The sequence below is a fragment of the Ovis canadensis genome, chromosome 11, assembly GCF_042477335.2.
Source record: "Ovis canadensis isolate MfBH-ARS-UI-01 breed Bighorn chromosome 11, ARS-UI_OviCan_v2, whole genome shotgun sequence".
NCBI classification, from domain to species: Eukaryota; Metazoa; Chordata; class Mammalia; order Artiodactyla; family Bovidae; genus Ovis; species Ovis canadensis.
Window position 1 is genome coordinate 43,750,539 of NC_091255.1, and position 18,874 is coordinate 43,769,412.

The following is an 18,874-nucleotide window of genomic DNA, read 5'->3' on the forward strand; positions in this document are numbered from 1 at the left end:
TGACAGTGACCTTCTTTTGGTGCAAATTTGGCTTTGGGAAGTGCTTTAGAGCTTCTTATCGGTCCAACCACTGAGGTGGTCATCACCAGTTGTCATGTAAAATCCGCTTTTTGTCACATGTCACAATAATCTGATAGAGAAATGGTTTGTTGTTGTTGCATAGAATAAGGGAAGATGACACTTCAAAACGATTTTTTTGGTTTTGGTCAGCTCATGAGACACCCACTTATTGAGCTTTTCATCTTTCCAATATGCTTCAGATGCTGAATGACTGTTAATGGTCGACACTAAGTCCTCCGGCAACTTCTCATGCAGTTGTGAGAGAATTAGCTTTGATGATCGCTCTCAGTTGGCTGTTGTCAACTTGTGATGGCGGGCCACTATGCTCATCTTCAAGGCTCCCACCTCCTTTGCAAAACTTCTTGAACCATCCCTGCACTGTACCTTTGCTAGCAGCTCCTGGGCCAAATGCACTGTTGATGTTGCTAGTTGTCTCCACTGCCTTACGACCCATTTTGAACTCAAATAAGAAAATTGTTTGAATTTTCTTTTTGTCTAACATCATTTCCATAGTCTAAACTACATATAAAATAAATAGCAAGTAATAAGTCATTAGAAAAAAATAAATCAAAATATGTGCATTAAAATGATGTATAACATAACCACATTTATTTAAGAATGTATTCCAATATCAGATGGCGAAGGTTAACAATGCAAAACTGCAATTACTTTTGCACCAACCTAATACTAAGCAGTTAAAGCCAGGTTGCAGGATATAAGGTTAATGTGCAAAAGTCAATCCCTTTCATACACACTAGCAGTGAACAAGTGAAATCTAAACTAAAATCACAATACCGTTTGCATTAGCACCCCCACAACGAAACTGTGCTGTGCTCAGTTGCTCAGTCGTGTCTGCCAGGCTCCTCTGTCGACAGGGATTCTCCAAGCAAGAATTCTGGAGTGGGTTGCCATGCCCTCCTCCAGGGAATCTTCCTGACCCAGGATCAAACCTGGGTCTCCTGCATTGCGGGAAGATTTTTCACCTTCTGAACCACCAGGGAAGCCCATGAATACTGGAGTGGGTAGCCTATCCCCTCTCCGGGGGATCTTCCTGACCCAGGAATAAAACTCGGGTCTTCTGCATTGCAGGTGGATTTTTTACCACCTGAGCTACCAGGGGAGCCCTCAAAGAAACTACCTAGATATAAATCCAACAAAACTCTGAAGAATGAAATCAAAGAAAACTAAATAAATGGAGAGATATTCCATGTACATGGATAGGAAGACTCACTCTTGTTAGATGTCACTTATTCCCAGCTTGATCTATTGATTCAATGTATCCCTATCAAAATCCCAGGAAGTTATTTAGTAGATATCGGCAAACTAATTCCAAAGTTTATTAGAGAAGTGAAGGACCCAGAACAGCCAGCTATTGAAGGAGAAGAACAAAGTTGTAGACTGATGCTAACTGACTTAAAGGCTTACTATAAAGCTACAGTAATCAAGACAGTGTGGGATTGGCAACGGAACAGACAGATAGATCAATGGAGCAAAATAGAGAGCCCAGAAATAGACACACGCAAACATAGCCAACAGATCATTGACAGTGGGGCGAAGGCAGTACAGTGGAGCAAGGATAGTCTTTCAACTAACAGTGCTGGAACCACTGGATGTCCACATGCAAAGAACTTAATCTGGACACAGACCACGTTACCCTTCACCAGCTGGGTCATAAATGTAAATGTAAGGCACAAAGCTATGAAACTCCTAGAAGACAGTGTAGGAGAAAACTAAGATGACCTTGGGTATAGTTAACGGCTTTTTAGATGCAATATCAAAGGCATGATCCATGAAAGAAATAATTGACAAGCTGGATGGACTTCATTAAAATTAAATGCTCTGGGAAAGATGATGTCAATAGAATGAGATGGCAAGCTTCAGACAGGGAGAAAATATTTGCAGAAGACACATCTGATCAAGGGCTGCCATCCAAAATAAACCAAAAACTCTTTAACACTCAGCAATAGAGAACAAATGACGGACGACAAGAAACAAATGGACCAGAGACCTGAACAGATACCTCAGCAAAAGAAGACATAAAGATGGCAAGTAAACATGAAAAGATGCTCTGTGTCACTTATCTGCAGGGAAGGGTAAGTTAAAACAACAGTGAGACACCGCTCCATACCTTTAGAAGGACTGGCGAGGAGGTGGAGCAACAGGAACTCTCATCACTGCTGATGGCATACCAATGGTACAGTCACTTTGGAAGACAGTTTGGCTGTTTCTTATAAAACTCAACATACTTTACTGTATGACCCAACAGTGATACCCCTTGGTATTTACCCAAGGAAGCTGAAAACTTATATCCACACAAAACCCTGCATGCAGATGTTTCTAGCAGCCTTATTTGTTATTGCTAAAACCTGGAAGCAACCAAGATGTCCTTCAGCAGGTGATGGATAAATAAACTGTGGTCCACCCTGACAGTGCAGTGTCCTTTAGCGCTAAAAAGAAACCAGCTTTGAAGCCATGAAAAGATATGGAAGAACCCAAATGCATACTTAGCCGTACACATGAAAGAAGTGAAAGAAGCCAGTCCTGAAGGGCTGCATGCTGTGCCATGTGATTCCAGCTACCAAATGTTCTGGAAAAGGCAGGCCTATGGAAACAACAGGCAGGTCGGTGGTTGCCAGGGCTGGAGAAGGGGACATGGATAGGCAGAGCACGGAGCTTTTAGGGCGGCGAACTGTTCTGTGTGATACTGTCATGGCAAACACAAGTCTTGGTCCATTTGTCCAAACCCACAGGCCGTACAGCACCACGAGTGAGTCCTGATGTGACCTGTGGACTCTGGGTGATGCTGACGGGCCCAGGCAGGGCCATGGGTCATAGCGAAGGTCCTGCTCTATTGCGGAATATTGATGACGGGGAGGCTGTGCATGTGCGGGGTCAGGGTAAATGGAACTCTCTATTCCCTCCCCTCAATTTTGCTGTAAACCTAAAACTGCTGTAAGAAACACTCTTGAGGAAAAAGAGAATCCCGGCCCTCACATGTCCATGGGTGACTGGGTTAGTGACCAGACAACCTGTGAGAGGGCAGGGTCGTCTGAGCAGAGATCCATGTGGACTTGGGGAGGAACCAAGAGGGGGCCTGCGGGGAGAGGCTGGGGTGGACGCGGCTCACCGGGTCAGGGGTGTCAGGCTGCGACTGGGCTCGTGTCTCTTTCGTGTGTGCCCTCATGTTTTCTGTGTGCCCTCACAGGAGTGGATCGCGGTGAACTGAGGAGCCCCTGAGCCCCATGTCGCTGGGAGTGCGCTAGAGTCACGTCGCCCACTCCAGACCCAAGTGGAGCCATGAGGGTTCCACAGGCCTGGCATACAGTAGGCACTCAGCGTGTGCTCACTTAAGGGGCACAGTTGTGGATGTGTGTGTGCCCTGCAGTGCCCAGTGCCCCAGGCGTGGGCTCCCCAGGGAAGGGTGGGCCCGCCTGCTGCAGGGAGGGCAGAAAGGCAGGCAGGGGACAGGAGCCCCTCCTGTGGCACCCCTCAAAGGCTGCAGCTGCTCCAGTGGGAGGCGGGGGCCCAGCTGGCCCCCCACCCCCTAATCAGCCTGTCAGCACTGAGGAGCTGGCAGGAGCTCCCATCAGCACTATGCTGGTGGCTGGATCTGGAGGGAGTCCAAGCCACCTGGCTCCCCTTGGCCCGGGGAGCGGGTGCTGTGGGAGTGCAGGGTCTCACGGACCCCCACCCTCCTTTCTGTGTCCCCCTTCCTACAACACAGCATCCTCAGGGGGTAGAGCCCAAGCAAGTGAGTTCAGAGGGTAGGCTTGGGACCGGTCTTACAGACAGGGTCAGGCTGTGTGAACGGCAAACAGTGTGGACGGCCAGTGGGCAGGAGGGGTGCTTGGCTGTGTGTTCCGTGGCTGCACAGGGCTGTGACTGTGTGGAGGGCATGTGTCTGAGCGTGTAAGCAGGAGTGAGGGGTTTGTGCACTGTGACAGTGATGCGGATGCAGCCAGTGGTGCAGGTGGGGGAGCCGTGCCTCTGCGTGTGTGCAGCACCTGAGGCTTTGGGCCCCCTGCCCTGAGTGTTGCGCTCAGACCCTCAGTAACTTTTAGGTCCCAGTGCCTTCTGCTGTCCCCGGCCTGCACTCTGTCCCAGCACCTCCCCAGTTCATGGGTTTTCTGACCCCGTCTCCTCTCCACCCCTCTCCCCAGCTGCAGGGAGGGCGGGCTCCTGGGTCTCGGGAAAGCATGCTCCTGGAAGCCCCTGCTGCCTTGGGCTTTCTAGGTGTTGATGCATGGCTTCCCTGAGGCGACCTCAGGAGGTGCCAGTGCTCTCCTTAGCCCATTTACAGAGGAAGGCATGAGGCTCAGAGGGGGTTGGGGACTTTCTGGGGCCTGAGGTGCCCCCTCTGAGCCTCTGTCTAAGGTCTGGCTGTGGCTGACAGAGTAGCCTTCAGAAGCCCAGCTTCAGGGCCCCAAATGGTCTGTCCCTACATCCCTGGCTATTTTCAGGGCCGGCCTGCTCACCTCGCCCCCATGCTGCCCTTGCTCATGGGAACAGAGTCTCTGCAACTCCCTGCCTTTGTGCCAGGCCTGCCACCTCCTCTTCTTTGCTTATGGGGCCATCACTGTCTGCTGGCTGTTAACCTGGTGTCAGGACTTTAATGCCCCTCTGGGGGCCTGAGACCCCTGAACCGGTGACCTGTCAATAGGAGGTGGAGGCCTGAGTGGCAGGAGGCTGGTGGACCCTGGACAGTTAGGACCCCCTGCCCTTCCCTCCACACCTGATGGCTGAGTGCCCTCTGCCGGGTGCTGGGCTTCTACCTACAATCCATTATACAGAGCAGGCCACAGAGACCCGAGTGCCTCCTGCTCCACATTCCAGCCTCCACGTCTCCACTGAGGGCCTACTTTGGGGCTAGAATGTGGCTTCCCTAAGCTTGGGGCTGGGAGTGCCACCAGGGCTCAAGGGGGTTATTGCCATTGCTGGTCACAGCCCACATGGTCTTCAGCGTTCAGAGGCTACCTTTCTGTGCCTCAGTTTCTTCTGATGTCAAAGCAAGACTCTTGGGAGGCTTAAGGGAGAGCATCGAGATAAAGTCGTGGTGGGCGTGCACACTCATTTCTGGTTCTGCACACAGACATCAGCCCTTGCTCCTGCCCGGCATTGTGCTGGGTGACTCCAGTGATGAATCGGATCCAGAAGCTCGGGATACCTAGTGTGGCCAGGGTTTGTGTGACACAAAGAAACCCAGGCTGCCAGTGGGAGCTGCTGGGGTTCAGCATTGCCAGAGGCAAACCATCAGAAAACGTGCATTCGTCTTCTTTCCAGAAATTCTTTCTAGGCTGTGCTGGGGCCACAGAAAAGGGCTGCCTGGACATGCTCCTGGGGCCTGGCAGGCCTGGAAACTGACCACGAGCGCACAGCATGGCCGGTGCTGGATTGAGTGGGTCCCTCCTGCTGTCCCCCTGGTGCCTGGCACAGAAATGCTGCTGCTGCTCATGATGGTGGTGGTGGTCACTCTTCTCTAGGCTCTTTATGAACTTGTCAGTCCTCAAAGCAGTCACATCTGAATGCCCACACATTACAGATGGGACCCGAGGCCCTGAGAGGCCAGTGACCTGCCCAGGGTCTGGCCTCGTCTGACCAAAACCCTAGGATTGCACGTAGTCAGCACACAGGCAGGGTAGTGGACTGGCTGGGGGAGGGGAGGGAGGGGCCGTGCCCTGTGGCCGGAGCACTGCGGGCCCTCACTGGGCCCCAGAGGGAGGCCCAGGTGGAGGTGTCCCTCAGGGGTGTCTGCTGCCCTGGCCTTGGGGTTGAGTGGAATGAGAAGCTGTTTGGCTCTCAGGCGCTTGCTGAAGCTGATGTGGAGTCTGGCACACACCTGGACAGGCCTGCGGGAAGGCAGGGAGACCATGGCTCAGAGGGGCTGCCAGGTGCCTAGACATGCAACCAAGGAGTCAGAGATGGAATTTGAGCCCAGAATTGGCACACTGCAAAGCCCATGCAGCTCTGTAGCTCACAGGTGGGCTGTTTCCCACTTTGCAAACGTCAACATGAAAGCCTACTCTGTGGCCACAGGCTGAGCGGTGACTGGGAAGGCCCAGTGCTGGGCCCCATGTCTCGAGGGCCAAGTCCCTTTAGAGGGCCTGGCTGCACCTGTCTTACAGATGAGGACACTGAGGCCCGCACTGCCTTTCGGTAGCCAGAGTTCTAGCTGGCTCAGTTGCCAGGGTCTCAGGAGAAGCCAGGGATTACGGGAATCCCCCATCCAGTGCTGCTGTGGCCTAGTGAGGGGCACCTTGCCTGTGAGGGTGATGGTCAGAGGTTAGCAGTAGGATGCCAAGCCTTTTCACACTTGTCCCTGTGTTGACAGCTGGGCCCTTGGAGGCACCAGAGCCCAGCAAGCTGGCCTCCACAGCTGTCTGGAAGGTGGGCTGGGTGTTGAGGCAGGGCCACCTCGAAAGGTGAAGGGGCCCCACATGGCTTCTGCTTCAGGTAGCAGTGGGGAGTGACTATGCTGAGCCATTCTCTCCCCTCGGGGGCTGCCCCCTGCATGCACTGGAGGGTCACCAGGGCATGGATTGGGGCAGATTACCAGGCAGGGTCATATGTCTGGCTTCCCTTCCTGGATGCATGACCGTGGGCAAGTCCCTTCACCTCCCTGAGACTTAGTTTCCTCTTCTGTAAAACAGGAATCATAATGAGTCCCTCACCTCTGGGACTCAACTGGGGAGGTCTGTGCTGTGCAGCGAAGGCCCAGGTTTTGGGGGCGGCCTGGCAGGGGGTTCGTCCCCAGCTCTGCGTCTTATAGGCTGTGTGGCCTCGGAGAAGTCACTTTAGCTCTCAGCTTCCTTATCTGCCCGCTGGGGACAGCAGCAGACCCTACCTCAGAGGGCTTTCTCAGGACGCAGTGAGCAGGCAGGGCAAAGCCCTGTAGCTGTGAGCAGAGGTCTGGCCCAGGCTCCTGAGCAAAGTGTGCGCACCTCGACTCTGCCTGACGCTGCTGGGTGGCTGCCTGCGGGGAGCGGCGCCCGGCTGGTTCCGTCTGATGAGATATAAATAGCGGGCAATGTTTGCGAGCAAGGATCCGCCTCCCTCCCCAGCCGGCAGGGCAGCGAGGCTGACGAGCTGGTCGTGGGGACGGGAAGGGGACGGGAGCTCGTGAATAAATCATCACACGACCCGGCTTAGTGCCCCGGCCTCAAGGCGGCGGTGCAGTTAGCGCCTCAACAGGCGGGAGAGGGTGACGCGTGCGGCTCGGCCCAGCGGCCCTGGTGCCTGGCGTCTGGAGCGCCCTCTTCTGGGGCCCGGTGAACCTGCAGGGCGGCCCCACCCAGTCCCTGTCCCTGCTTGCTGCCTTCCCAGGTGGACTCCCCGGGCTCCGAAGGGACCCACCCCACGGACTGTCTGCCCACTGGGTCGAGCACTCGCGTCCTGGCTCTGGCAGCCCTCACAGGCTCAAGGACAGACAGGCCAGGCTGCGAATGGAGCCTGGGCCAAGCCTGGCCCTCTCAGCCCTCCTGCTCCTCTTTGTGTTCAGTGGTTTGCTTTTTTTTTTTTTCTTTTGAACCAAGGCCGCCCCAGCTTAGCCAGCTCCTGCCCCATTACCAGGGTGACCAGGCCAGCCATAGCCTTCGCCCTACAGCTGCAGCCAGGGTCAGGTGAGGGACTTCAGTGCATGCACATGTGTGTAGCTGAACATGTGTGCATGGCTATGTCACACCTCCTACACACGTGTGTACACACAGCTCACACATAAAGATACACGCGTGCAAGAACAGACACATGGAGACTCACCCCATGGTGTCCAGCCCTGGCGTGATGGAGGCGCAGATGTGCCCTCGTGAGGACACAGCCCAGGCCCCTTTGCTGATGTTCCCAGAGGAGCAGGGGTGTGGATGTGCACCGGTCAGTGAGAGAGCTTTGTTCCTCATGCCCTGGTCTCTGCATGAGCGCCACCTCTGGCCGCGCAGCTGCGTGATGAACACAGCACCCTGTCTCCCGTCTGCTGCAGCCTCCAGCTCCCACAGCACCTGCTTCCAGCTGCTGTCCTCCTCCAGTCACCTCCCAAACCCTCCACTCCAGATCTGTTTCTGGGGAAACAAACTGGGGCCACGTGCGTGCACACTCTGACACTCCTGGAGTCACACGCACCCGCACCCCAGGCTGTCTTTGCAGGATGTGTGCACGTGTGTGTGCATGCCTTTGTGTGCTGGACTGGGGTCTGGGCACTGTGCGTAGACTAACAGGCAGGCAGTAGAACTGGGTCCCTTTCACAGATCTGGAAATGAGACAGAGATTAGTCATGTAAACACGCAGCTCAGCTGTAGAGGAGGGCAGGCTGGAGCCGGCGAGGCCGGGACCGTGTGCAGGAGGACTCCCCAGCCCCGGCCGCTGGCAGTGCTGACGGTGCAGATGAAGGCGGGAGCAGCCTCCATCCCTTGGCTTCTGGTCATGGGCCCCAGCCCCTGGGTACGCACAACCTCTCCAGGAGGTCCGGCCTGAGGATGGCACTGACTAGCCTGTTGCCTTGGGGCGCTGTATCCTATCTCTGACCCTGTTGCTTCCTCTTGGGGCAGTCTCAGGATTGTTGAAAGGTGCACACAGTTGGTGCTAAATAAAGTTCCAGGTAGGAGAAAGCTCTTCCTGGGGCTCTCAGCGGCCACCCTTCCTGCTCTTGGGGAAACTGCCCCCACAATCTACCTCATCTTCCTGGGCACAGGCTCAGAGAGGGCCAGTGGCTCAAGCCACACAGCACAGCAGGGCCTAATACGGTCCAGACCTCATGCCCCTGTCCCCTAGTCTTGGGCTCTCTGCAGCCCCTGGCCTCCCACAGTACTGGTTTGCCATGAAGGAGAGGCAGCTGGGGAGAGCTTCCTGAGCACCTTGGAGAAAACTGGTTTTTCCTGGAGACATCTGGGCCAGACATGTGGTCAGTGCCTGAGTCTTGGTTTCCATGGCCCTGAATCTGGACTCAGTGATCCCTACCCAGCTCTGGGTGGACCAGCTGTGTGACCCTGGGCATGGTGCTCACCCTCTCTGAGCCCCGGTTTGTTGTGACTATCCGAAGGAACCATGGTGTGAATGGAAGTAGCCCGTGTCACGGTGTCCGCATGGGTGCGCAGTTCCAGCTGTTAGGGTTGGAAAAGCATCTGTGGTGGAGGCCAGCGTGAGGCTGTGTGGGCCAGAGGCTCAGACGCCCTCGAGCTTGCTGCCTTGCCACCCTGAGCCTCAGTCTCCTCGAGCAAGGCAGGACGTGGGAGCGTTTCCTCCAAAAGCCATTTCTGGGGCGTGGATTGTTCTTACTACTGGCAGATGAGAAGAGGAGGCTCGGGTGCCCCGGCACATGCAGCTCTAGCCTTGCTGCCTCCCTCCAGTTCCTTGAGCACATGGAGCAACATCCCAGCCTCAAGGTCTTTGTCCTTGCGCATATTTCCAAGAACACTGCTGTCTCCTCCTGCAGGCCTCAAGCCACGTGTCACCCCCTCAGAGAGGTCTTCCTCTGCCCACTCTGCTTCAGGTATGACTCGGTTCTTTCCTCCCCAGCATGGTTTTTGTCTGCCTTGCCCCCACGCAGTCTTGGCCCTGAGCACTGTGTCTGCATACAGCGGAGGCCCAGCGGTGTCTGCTGAGTGAATGCCCTGTCCCTGGGGCATTAGAACCCTGCTCTAATTAGAATCCAGCTCTCCAGAGCATCCTGGGTGGAATGATGGGTCATCCGGAAGCCCACCCTGTTTTCTCAGCCTCTTGATCTCAGAGCACAGCTTCCGGCCCATCCCAGGGTGAATCCTGGACCTCAGAGGTCTGTCAGGCCTTCCTATTGAATCTTCTGTTCCCAAAATAAAGCCAGATTTATAAGATGAGGATGGGGAGAAGAGAGAAACTGAGAAAACAACTGTCCCTCTGCTCCCCTAGCAAGCGTCCAGGTCCATGGGGCACTGAGGCCAGGAGTCAGGCCGTGTCCTGCCTGACTTTTGCCTGGAAGGCTTCACACTGTGCCCAGCCTGCCATGAAGCAAGGTGGCCCCTGGTCAGGAGGGTTCCTTAGGGAGGAGGTGGCTGGACGCAGAGGGACAGAGGCCAGGTCGTGGATGCGGGGCTTGGATCTGCTGCTCAGGGCCTGGTGATGGTGGACACAATGCTTCTCTCTGCAACTTACTTCCTCCTTGCTCAAAGACACGTGGGCCATCTCACCTGAACTGTCCTTGGGTGCAGTGCCAGACACTCAGCAGAAGCTAGGCATTCACTGCCAGGGTTCTAAGAAACCTGCTGCCGGCACCTGGCAGGGAGCAGCAGGGGACCCAGGGAAATCTTGAAAGGCTTCCTAGAGGAGGCATCCTTGGAATTTGAAAGATGAAACGCAGAGCAGGGTTTTCTGAGGTGAGGGCCCAGCCCAGGCTGAGGCTTTGGGTGTGGACACTCCTGAGACGGCCCCCACTGAGGATGGGGGGTTCACATTCCCACTGTGTCCTTTTCTCCTGTTGATTTATAAGAACCCTTTATATACTATGTATATCAGCCCTTTCTATAGCAAACGTATCATTTACCATCCATTTTGCTTATAATGTATTTTAATAAGCAACATCATGAATATTTTTATGGTGGCCGATTTTCCAACCTTTTGTTTCGTGGCCTTTCGTGTCCCAGGGCGTTCCTTGTCCCTTTGTCTCAGGTCTCTGCTCTCCTGTGTGCACTTAGAAACTGTTTGAGACTTAAGTTGAAGCTTGATAAATTACAGCTGTAAGGAAAACAGACCCCACAGTGTCTTTGCTCACTGCGTGGTCCCTCCCATCCTGTCTATCTGCTCTCCCCTTCCTGCTTGGAGTGAAGTCTAGTCCAGGCCCTCCATGGAGGGACCTGTGACCCTCCCCCTTCAGGGTGAGTCAGAGGCTCAGAGATGTGGTGTTGGGAAGGTGTGGGGGGACCAGGGTATTTCCAGCTCTGTGTACTAACCTGATGAAACCCATCATGACCACATGAAATAGATAACGTTATTCATCCCATCTCACTGGTGAGAAAACTGGGCTCAGAGAGTTATATGACTTGCTCAAGGTCATCCAGGAAGGGACAGAGACAAGATGGGAATGCAAGCCATACTGCCTCTGGTTTTATACTTTCAAACTCTTCTCTGGTGCCCTGATTGCCCTTGGGGCCAAGCCCAAACTCATTAAAATAACGTGCAGGGCCTCTCAGCACCTCTGCTTCTACACATTGGTGTGACGTGCACAGGCACTCAGCACCTAGTTTCCCTGCTTTTAGGGTCTCTTTCTGCACCCTGCTCAGCTGAATGCAGGTGCTGGAAGGGCCAGCCCCCTCACGTGTAGTAGGAGCAGAGTTCAGAGTTGGGCGAGCTTTGCCCAAGGCCTAGTGTGTGAGGAGCAGAGCCAGTGCGTACCCTGCTCTCTGGGACCCCGAGTGCTCCTGGCAGTGCGTGGTCAGTCTCAGCTGGGCCCTCTCCAGGGAGTCCCCTGCCCCCCGACTGAGTCACACTTCTCCCCTGGCCTCCAAAGGCTCTGACCGTGCCTCTGACCCTGCCCGTTATGGCTGCTACCTAGCTCGCTGTCTTCCTGCTTGGTGAGGTGCCCCTTGTAGACAAACGCTGCTGGTCCATCACAGAGCCCCTGGTGCCCAGCTGAGTCCAGCAGTGAGTGAGCGCTCAGGAAAATTTGCCTCCCAGAGGGAGGTCCAGAGAGGGACGGGGGCCTGCCCTAGGCCACACAGTGAGTTTGAGCAGAGCTGGGGCCCCCATGAGTAACCCCAAGATCCCCCAGGCCCCACTTGGTCCTGGGACCCACGGAAGCCCAGGGATGGGCCAGTGTCTCTAATGGCCACTCTAGCAAAGGGCACCAGGAGTCTGTCCTCTGCTGCTTCCAGGGGCCCGGGGCCAAGGACACCCTGTCTCCCTCCTGCTCCTACTCCTTGTGGAAGGATGTTCTCAAGATAAAAATACCCTCGGAAGTATTTCCTGGTGCCTGGCGTGACCTGTCTTCCACATTGGGGGCCAGAACTTCCTGCCTTGGCTTTATCTCGGGGCTCAGAGAGTGGACATTTATCCCTCCTGGCCGCTTGGCTCAGCCTAGCCTTGTGGTCAGTGCATCCAGCCCCTGTCTCCAGGCCACGGAATCTGAGGGGCCTGAGAGGTTGTGGTCGCTGTGGTTCCTGTAGCCGGCACTTACTGGGCACCCTTGCCAGAGATGACACCCTGGGCACAGAGCTGGGGAGTGGGGGCAGGGCAGCCAGACCCAACCCCTGCAGAGCTCAGGGCTCTCCTGCTTCAGAGCCTGTTGGGTGCATCCTGAGAGCAGTGCACCGGGCCACGCAGGAGGGTGTCGTCCTCTTAGAACACTGGGACGGCCGGCATTTACTGTGCGCCTGCTGCACTGGACACCCTCTTTGTAGCCTCCCCATTTTGCAGATGAGAAGCCTGAGGCCCAGGGAAGTTCCCACTGGGAGCTAGGGGGTGATCAGGCCTCGAATGCAGGGCTGAGGCTTGCTGGTCCCCAAGCCCCACCCTCCAGGGGAGGCTGTCGTTGGCGAGGATGGTGGCTGTGGTGGTGGGACCGCGTGGTGCCCGGCTGGTGCCCAGTGCACTTCCCCCATGGCACTGGAGCAAGGCTGAGCAGCAAGGGGGAGGGGCCCACCCCGCCCCTGACTGACAGGATGGTCCTGGGGGAAAAGCAGAGGGCTCCTCTCCCTCGCTGGGAGGCTGAGGGACAGTCTCGCTGTCACGTCAGTCATCCTTATCAGCTGAAGACCCTGCCCCTGCTCTGACCTTCCCTGTTCAGGACTGTGGACCCCCCTCAGGAGTATGTTTAGTGAACCTCCGAGGGTTGGAGGTCACACCTGTCTCATGGGCCGTGGCTGCTGCAGGGGAAGATGGAGCGCTGGGAGGGTGTCAGATCCTGAGCTCTTGTCCCTGAGCTGCCGCTCACTCTGTGTCTGTGTGACCCGGGGCAGGTCCCTGCTCTACTCAAAGGCTTTGTCTCCTTCTTGTGGAGCTGGTTTGCTTCCCTCACAGGAGAGAGCCCGTTTTAGGGAGCAGGGAGGCAGGCTGAGAGAGCCAGGGAAGGCAGGCCGAATGACCCCAGGAAGTGGGAGGCAGGCGCTCCTCCGTCTGCCCTGCCCATGGCCAGATGTCATCTCCCCTGCTCAGTCCCAGCTCTCGGTGACCTCACCCTTCTCAGCCTCAGTTTTCCCATCTATCCCTCAGGGTGGGCTGTGAAGGTTGAAGTATCACTGAGGCCAGGAACCCAGCACCCAGGGCCAGATACAGTGGGTGTCCACTCCAGGAGAAGGACAAGAGGTCAGAGGCCCTGGACCTAGTCCTATCTGTCAAAAGTCCAGCTACCTGTTGGGGTCTGGGGTTGAGACGCCACCGTTTTTAGAGGGACCAATGGCAGGGCCCCTGGCTGCTGCTTTGGGAACCATGAGGGATGGCGAAGCAGGAGGCTGAGGGCTGGGTGTCCTGAGGTGAGCCCAGAGTGAAGGGAGACCCGCCAGGCCACCTCCTAAAAGCATGAGCAGGTGCCCCGAGCCAGGAAGTGACTCAGCCAAGGTCATACAGCTGGTGAGAGGCAGAGTTGCAACTGAAACTGGGTTTGTATGCTTCTAAACCCACCACTGGCGCTGCCTGAGAAGGCTTGTGATATGGGGCTGACTCACCACCCTTAATCCCAGCTGGAAGATCCAGCGTGACTGTGGATGCCCGCCAATGGTGGCTGTGAGAGAGTGGCCTGCATGGGCACTGTGGCCAGAGGACATCTCAGGTGGCTTGCCTCCAAAGACTCCCCGATGCCCCCTTCCCCCTGCCCCCTGCCATGACATTATGGCATGCTGCGGAGGAAGGCAGGGGCTGTCCGCTCACAGCGGGGCCTGTGGTTGGTGTGCTGAAGGCTCTGCAGGTAGCCAGGTATGCAAGTCACACCCTGAGGTCCTCTGACCTGAGGAGAACCACGACAGTGCCCCGTCTCTGCAGCAGGAGCAGCAGCAGCTCTGACTTCATAGGGTTCCGATGTCGTGAGGCTTGCCTGAGTTGGTGTCTGTGAAGCGCCTACCAAGTGGCTGGCATGCAATAGTAAGCATTCAGTAACTGTCAGTGGTCACTTTCTCTGGGGGCCCGCATTGTACTGCCTTTCTCTGGTTCTGAAGGGTTGTTACGGGGAGACTCACAGGGTCCTCCACCTTCCACGGGGACCTGGGAAAGCAAGCAGAAATGGGGGTTTGTGTGGGAGTTTATGACTGTTGAGCTCCCCCCAGCAAGGAGAATGGTAACTGTGCTCTGTCAACTTCAGGGTCTTCCAGCTGCTGAGGCCTCTCCAGCTGGTGGGGAGATGGCAGCCACTGCTACTGCAGCCTTGAAGACAGTCACTTGCTTGGTGAGCACCGTTACTTAGAAGATAAGGTTCCAGAGGTAAGATTGGGTCATGGGTGTGCACCTGTACACCCAGTCATCCTTCCATCCAGGCACTCATCTCTTTACCCCCCTGCCCATCCACCCATCCACCCACCTATGTGACCTCTCATCCACCCTCTATCCATCTTCCTTCCATCTAACTCTTCATCTACCTACCCAACCCATCCAGCCATCCTTCCATCCATTCACCTCCCTCGCCAGCTATCCAGTCACCCATTCATCCATCCATCCACCCACCCACCCATTCACCCATCCATAGATTCATCTGTCCATCTATCCTTCCACTCATTCATCCATCCACTCAAACATCCATCCACCCACTCTATCCATCCATCCATCCATCTGCTCAATCCATCCATCCATCCGCTCAATCCATCCGTCCATCCGCCAATCCACTCAAACGTCCATCCACCCAACTCATCCAGACGTTTCTCACCTGCCTAACTAATCCACCCCTCTAGTCATCCTCCATCCGTCCGTGCATCCACCTGTCAGCCCCATTTATCCATCTACACGCTTGACCACCCATTGGTACATGTGAAGGTCTCCTCATTCATGATTCCTCCATCTCCTCATCCATGCCTCTGTTCAGCAGCTTATTCCCTTGTCTTTGTCTGAGCAGCAAACATTTACTGGGTGCCCGCTCTGTTCCAGGCCTTCCTCAGTCTCTCTGGACTTCTGAGATCGGCCAGAGATGGGGCCAAGGCAAAACCAACTCTCACACAAGGTGGAAAAGCACCTTCTGGCCCTGACAGAAGGTGCCCAGGGCCAGAGAATCTAAAAGGGCCTCAGGGAAGTGGTGGGCTTCCACTGTTCCTAACCGATGGGTTTCCAGCATTCCCACTAGCTGTGATTTGGAGACTGGACCACGTGGGGCGAGGGTCACCACAGGAACATCTGTAAGGAGCCTGTTGCAGTGCCCAGATAGCAATGCCTGGACAGGAGGGGCCTGTGGGCAAGGAGTGGGTGGATGGCTTTGATCATTCAGGAGATCAAATGCACAGGACCTGGGGAGGGAGTGGATTTGGGGGCTGAAGAGGAGGGAGGAGGCCAGGCTTGTTGGCTGGGGTGACTGGGGAAATGGTTGGGCTGCCCAGTGACCCCATAGGGTGCTGGGGGTGTGAGGAAACAAGGAGACTGAGGGGGCAAGAAGGGGGAAGGGGTGAGCTTTGGAGAAGAGGAGGAGCCTGTTGGCTCTGCGGGGCTGGGAGGATGTGCGGGGAGGTGGGCTGAGGGTGTGGAGTCCTTGCTGAGAGCAGGCCTGAGGGGCCCTGCGAGCTTTGGTAGAGTAGGCGCCCCAAGTGTGCTCTTCGTAGTGGGGAGCTGCTCCCTGGCCCGCCACTGCACAGGCGGAAAGGCTGGTGTTGGTGGTTGGAAACTGGGCAGGTGCGCCTGGAAGTGGGGAGGGCCCAGGGACAGCTGAGCGTCGGCCAGGCCCATCACCAGCACACAGCTCTCCTCAGGCCTCACGTGGGCCTGGCAGGGGCCCCACCCTGAAGGTCTGCACAGTGTGGACTCCAAATGTTTGCAGCCTGGGGGTGACATCTGGGGAAGGGGAAGGACTGTGTCTGAGAAAGGTGGACAGGCACAGGAGATGGCCATCATCACCCCAGACTGTGAGGGGAGAGGTGTTGGGCTCTCCCCAACCAGCCTTAGCCTGCTTGCTGGACCCTGAGGCGCCAGCCTGCCCTCCCCACTCCAGGGATGCCCCTCTCCCGCCTTTGCACCCTGAGCCGCCCTGTCTCCCTGTGGTGCACCCTCCAAGCCTGGCCCAGACCGCTTGCTCCCTGTGTGACTGGGTGAGGCACCCTTCTCAGAGCCTCCGTCTTCCCGCCTGCAGATGAAGGGTTGCGTTTTTCAAGCCATTGTGCTGAGTCTGATAGTATCTGGATTAGCAAAAAGGGTGTGGCCACCACAGGCTGTAGTGAAAAAGTGCTCTGTGATGGATTAATGATGTCTGCCTTGGGCAGGGACTGGAGAGGAGGTGTTTGTAGGTTACATGCTGGCTTTCTCTGAGATAAGTGCTTTGTAAGGATTCTTCCAGTTGACCATGGACTTGTAAGGACTTGACCGTGAGGTAGTGAGTGCCCCTTCCCTGGATGTTCCAAGCGGGGCCTGAATGGCCATAGATCAGGGGTGCTTGTGAGGGTCTTGCCTCTGCTTCTGTGTGCTGAGAGAGGGGCTATTTGTGTCTTATCACCACGTGGCATTGCAGGGACCCTGAGGACTGAGGCTGGGAATACAGTGTCATGTCCACATCTGGCCTTGGGGCCTGGAGGAGATAAGGAGATGGGAAGTTGAGTTCTCTTCAACCCCCCACACTAGGTGCTCACTTATGAAAGGCTGTGTGACCCTGGGTAAATGACTGAAGCTTTCTGAGCTTCAGTTTCCTCACCCAGAAAGTCATAAGAAGGGATTACATGACCTATTTGAGCTCTTAGCGCCTGGCAGGTAGTAAGTGCCTGACAAATAGTGATCACCCTGTTCACACCTATGCAGGGGTCCTGCCACCTGGGAAGCCTCCCAGGGACGGGGACATTGAGCGCCTCCTCAGTGGCCCCTCTATCAGCCCAACTAGTTAGTGCTTTCTTGGCTTCAGCCTGGTCTCCTCTTGGGTGCTGTAGAAACCTGAGGCCCAGAGCCTCAGGGGACCTGGCAGAGGGTGGCCCACTCCATCCGGAGGCACCTCCTGATGACTCGGCCCCACCGGTAGTCACGTGTTAGCTGCCTGCCTAAAAGCTCCCAGCCCAGTCCCTGCTGGGGCACTGAGTCTGCTGGGTGCCGGAGCCTCTGTGCATGGGTGCCGTGGCCGGCGGGCATGCCGGCTCTGGAGACGCTGGGATCAGGACAGGTTTGCCTCCCCTTGGGGCTCTCTGGGTCCAGCCCACTGGGGGTGCCTCACACCCCACCTCCACTGCTGTAGTCGCCTGTCCTGGCTCAGGCAGGAGATCCCAGTGCCTGTCTCCTCTTTCCCTCCTCACAACCTCTGGGGCCCCTGCCAGTCAACCTGGGCTTCCACCTGCTGTGGTGTTAATTATTGTCTTTATTATATCTCATCCTGGCCCATGAGGTGTTTTGTGACATGGAACAAGTCTCAGCCTCAGTTTTCCCATTTATAAAATGGAGAGCTAGCCTCCTTGCTTGCTAAGGCCTCTTCCAGCAAAGCAACTCTAGCTTCCTGTCAGTCTAATCTAACCGTATGTACCTGTTGAGCCAGAGCCAGATAGGCCTGTACGTCTTGGTTGAGGATATTGTCCCACTTTGGATTTTTTTTTTTTTTGGCCATGCCCTGCAACTTTCAGGATGTTAGTTCCCAGACCAGAGATGGGATCCAACTTAGGTCCCCTGCAGTGGAAGTGCAACATCCTAACCACTAGACCTCCAGGGGTGTCCCCCACATTTCTTAAACCGAGTCCTTGAAGACCGCAGAGCCCTGCAACCTTGCCTTCTGTGTGCGGAGGGTCCCTGCATGTTTGGCAAGTTTGTGGTGCCAGGGCTCCTACTGTGGGTCCTTTCCTCAGCCTTTCTTTGTGGTGGTGTGTTCACAAGTGCCTGTGAGGGCTCCCCACAGCCCTGGCATCTCACGCACACACACATGCACAAATGTGCACACAGAGCTGCCCGCTGTGTCTCTGCTCCTTGGCTTCCAGGGGTCTTTGCCTGGGTGACTTTGCTCCAAGTACCAGCTTCCAGCTCTGAATAGTGGGGGAGTGGCTGTGAGTGTGGCCTGTGGATTTTCTCTATGGTTTTAGGAGAAACTTCAATAGAATAGGTCTGGGTGGGGCATAGGCACCCAGCTCAGGCAGAGATGCCAGTGGTCACTGTGACACCTTCCACCTGCCCGGGAGCTGGCCAAGTCACAGCCTCCATGTGAGGCTGCCCAGCTGCTGGGAACAGTCGTGCCAGTCTGGGCTCTCCTGGCCTTTGATTCTTTTGATTCTGTCCCCATTACAGGCCTCAAGCTGCTCAGAGCCTTACCCGGAGCAGCCGTGACCTGCTGGACATCCCGCAAGTCCTCCCGGCCACACAGACCTGCCCCTTGCAATCTGGTGGCATGCTGCCGGCTTCTGAGTGCCCCATCCGGGTCACCTCTGCTTGGAAGGCCCAGGAATCTTGGGCTGGGCTGTCTTCCAGGCACGGTCCCTGGGGTACCCTCACCACCGGCTCCTTGCCTCCTGGCCCAGGCAGAAGCAGCGCCCACCATGATAGCCTCAGGCCTCAGCTCCTCAGACCCAGGGTGAGGTGGTCAGCTGCAGCAGCTGTAGGGGAGAATGGCAGCATGAGGAGAGCTGCCGCAGAGCCTGGGGTCCGCACGCTGGGAGACCTTGTGTCAGAGAGAAGTAGTTCTGAGTTCAGCTCTCCTGCTTAGTGGTTACGTGATTTTGGGAAGGTCACTTGACCTCTCTGAAACTTCATCCAGAGAGTAGAAATAGCCACAGTAGTTACC

The 18,874-nt window shown here is 56.0% G+C and overlaps 1 protein-coding gene across 1 annotated transcript in view; it reads left to right on the top strand.

The window, feature by feature from the left end:
- The window catches only part of KCNJ12 (potassium inwardly rectifying channel subfamily J member 12), a 37,676-nt gene that overhangs the window by 12,635 nt on the left and 6,167 nt on the right, over positions 1 to 18,874 (top strand). Inside the window, exon 2 of the mRNA XM_069543092.1 lies at positions 14,306 to 14,424. The gene's annotated coding sequence lies outside the window, so the exon portion shown is untranslated. The remainder of the gene's footprint in view (positions 1 to 14,305; positions 14,425 to 18,874) is intronic.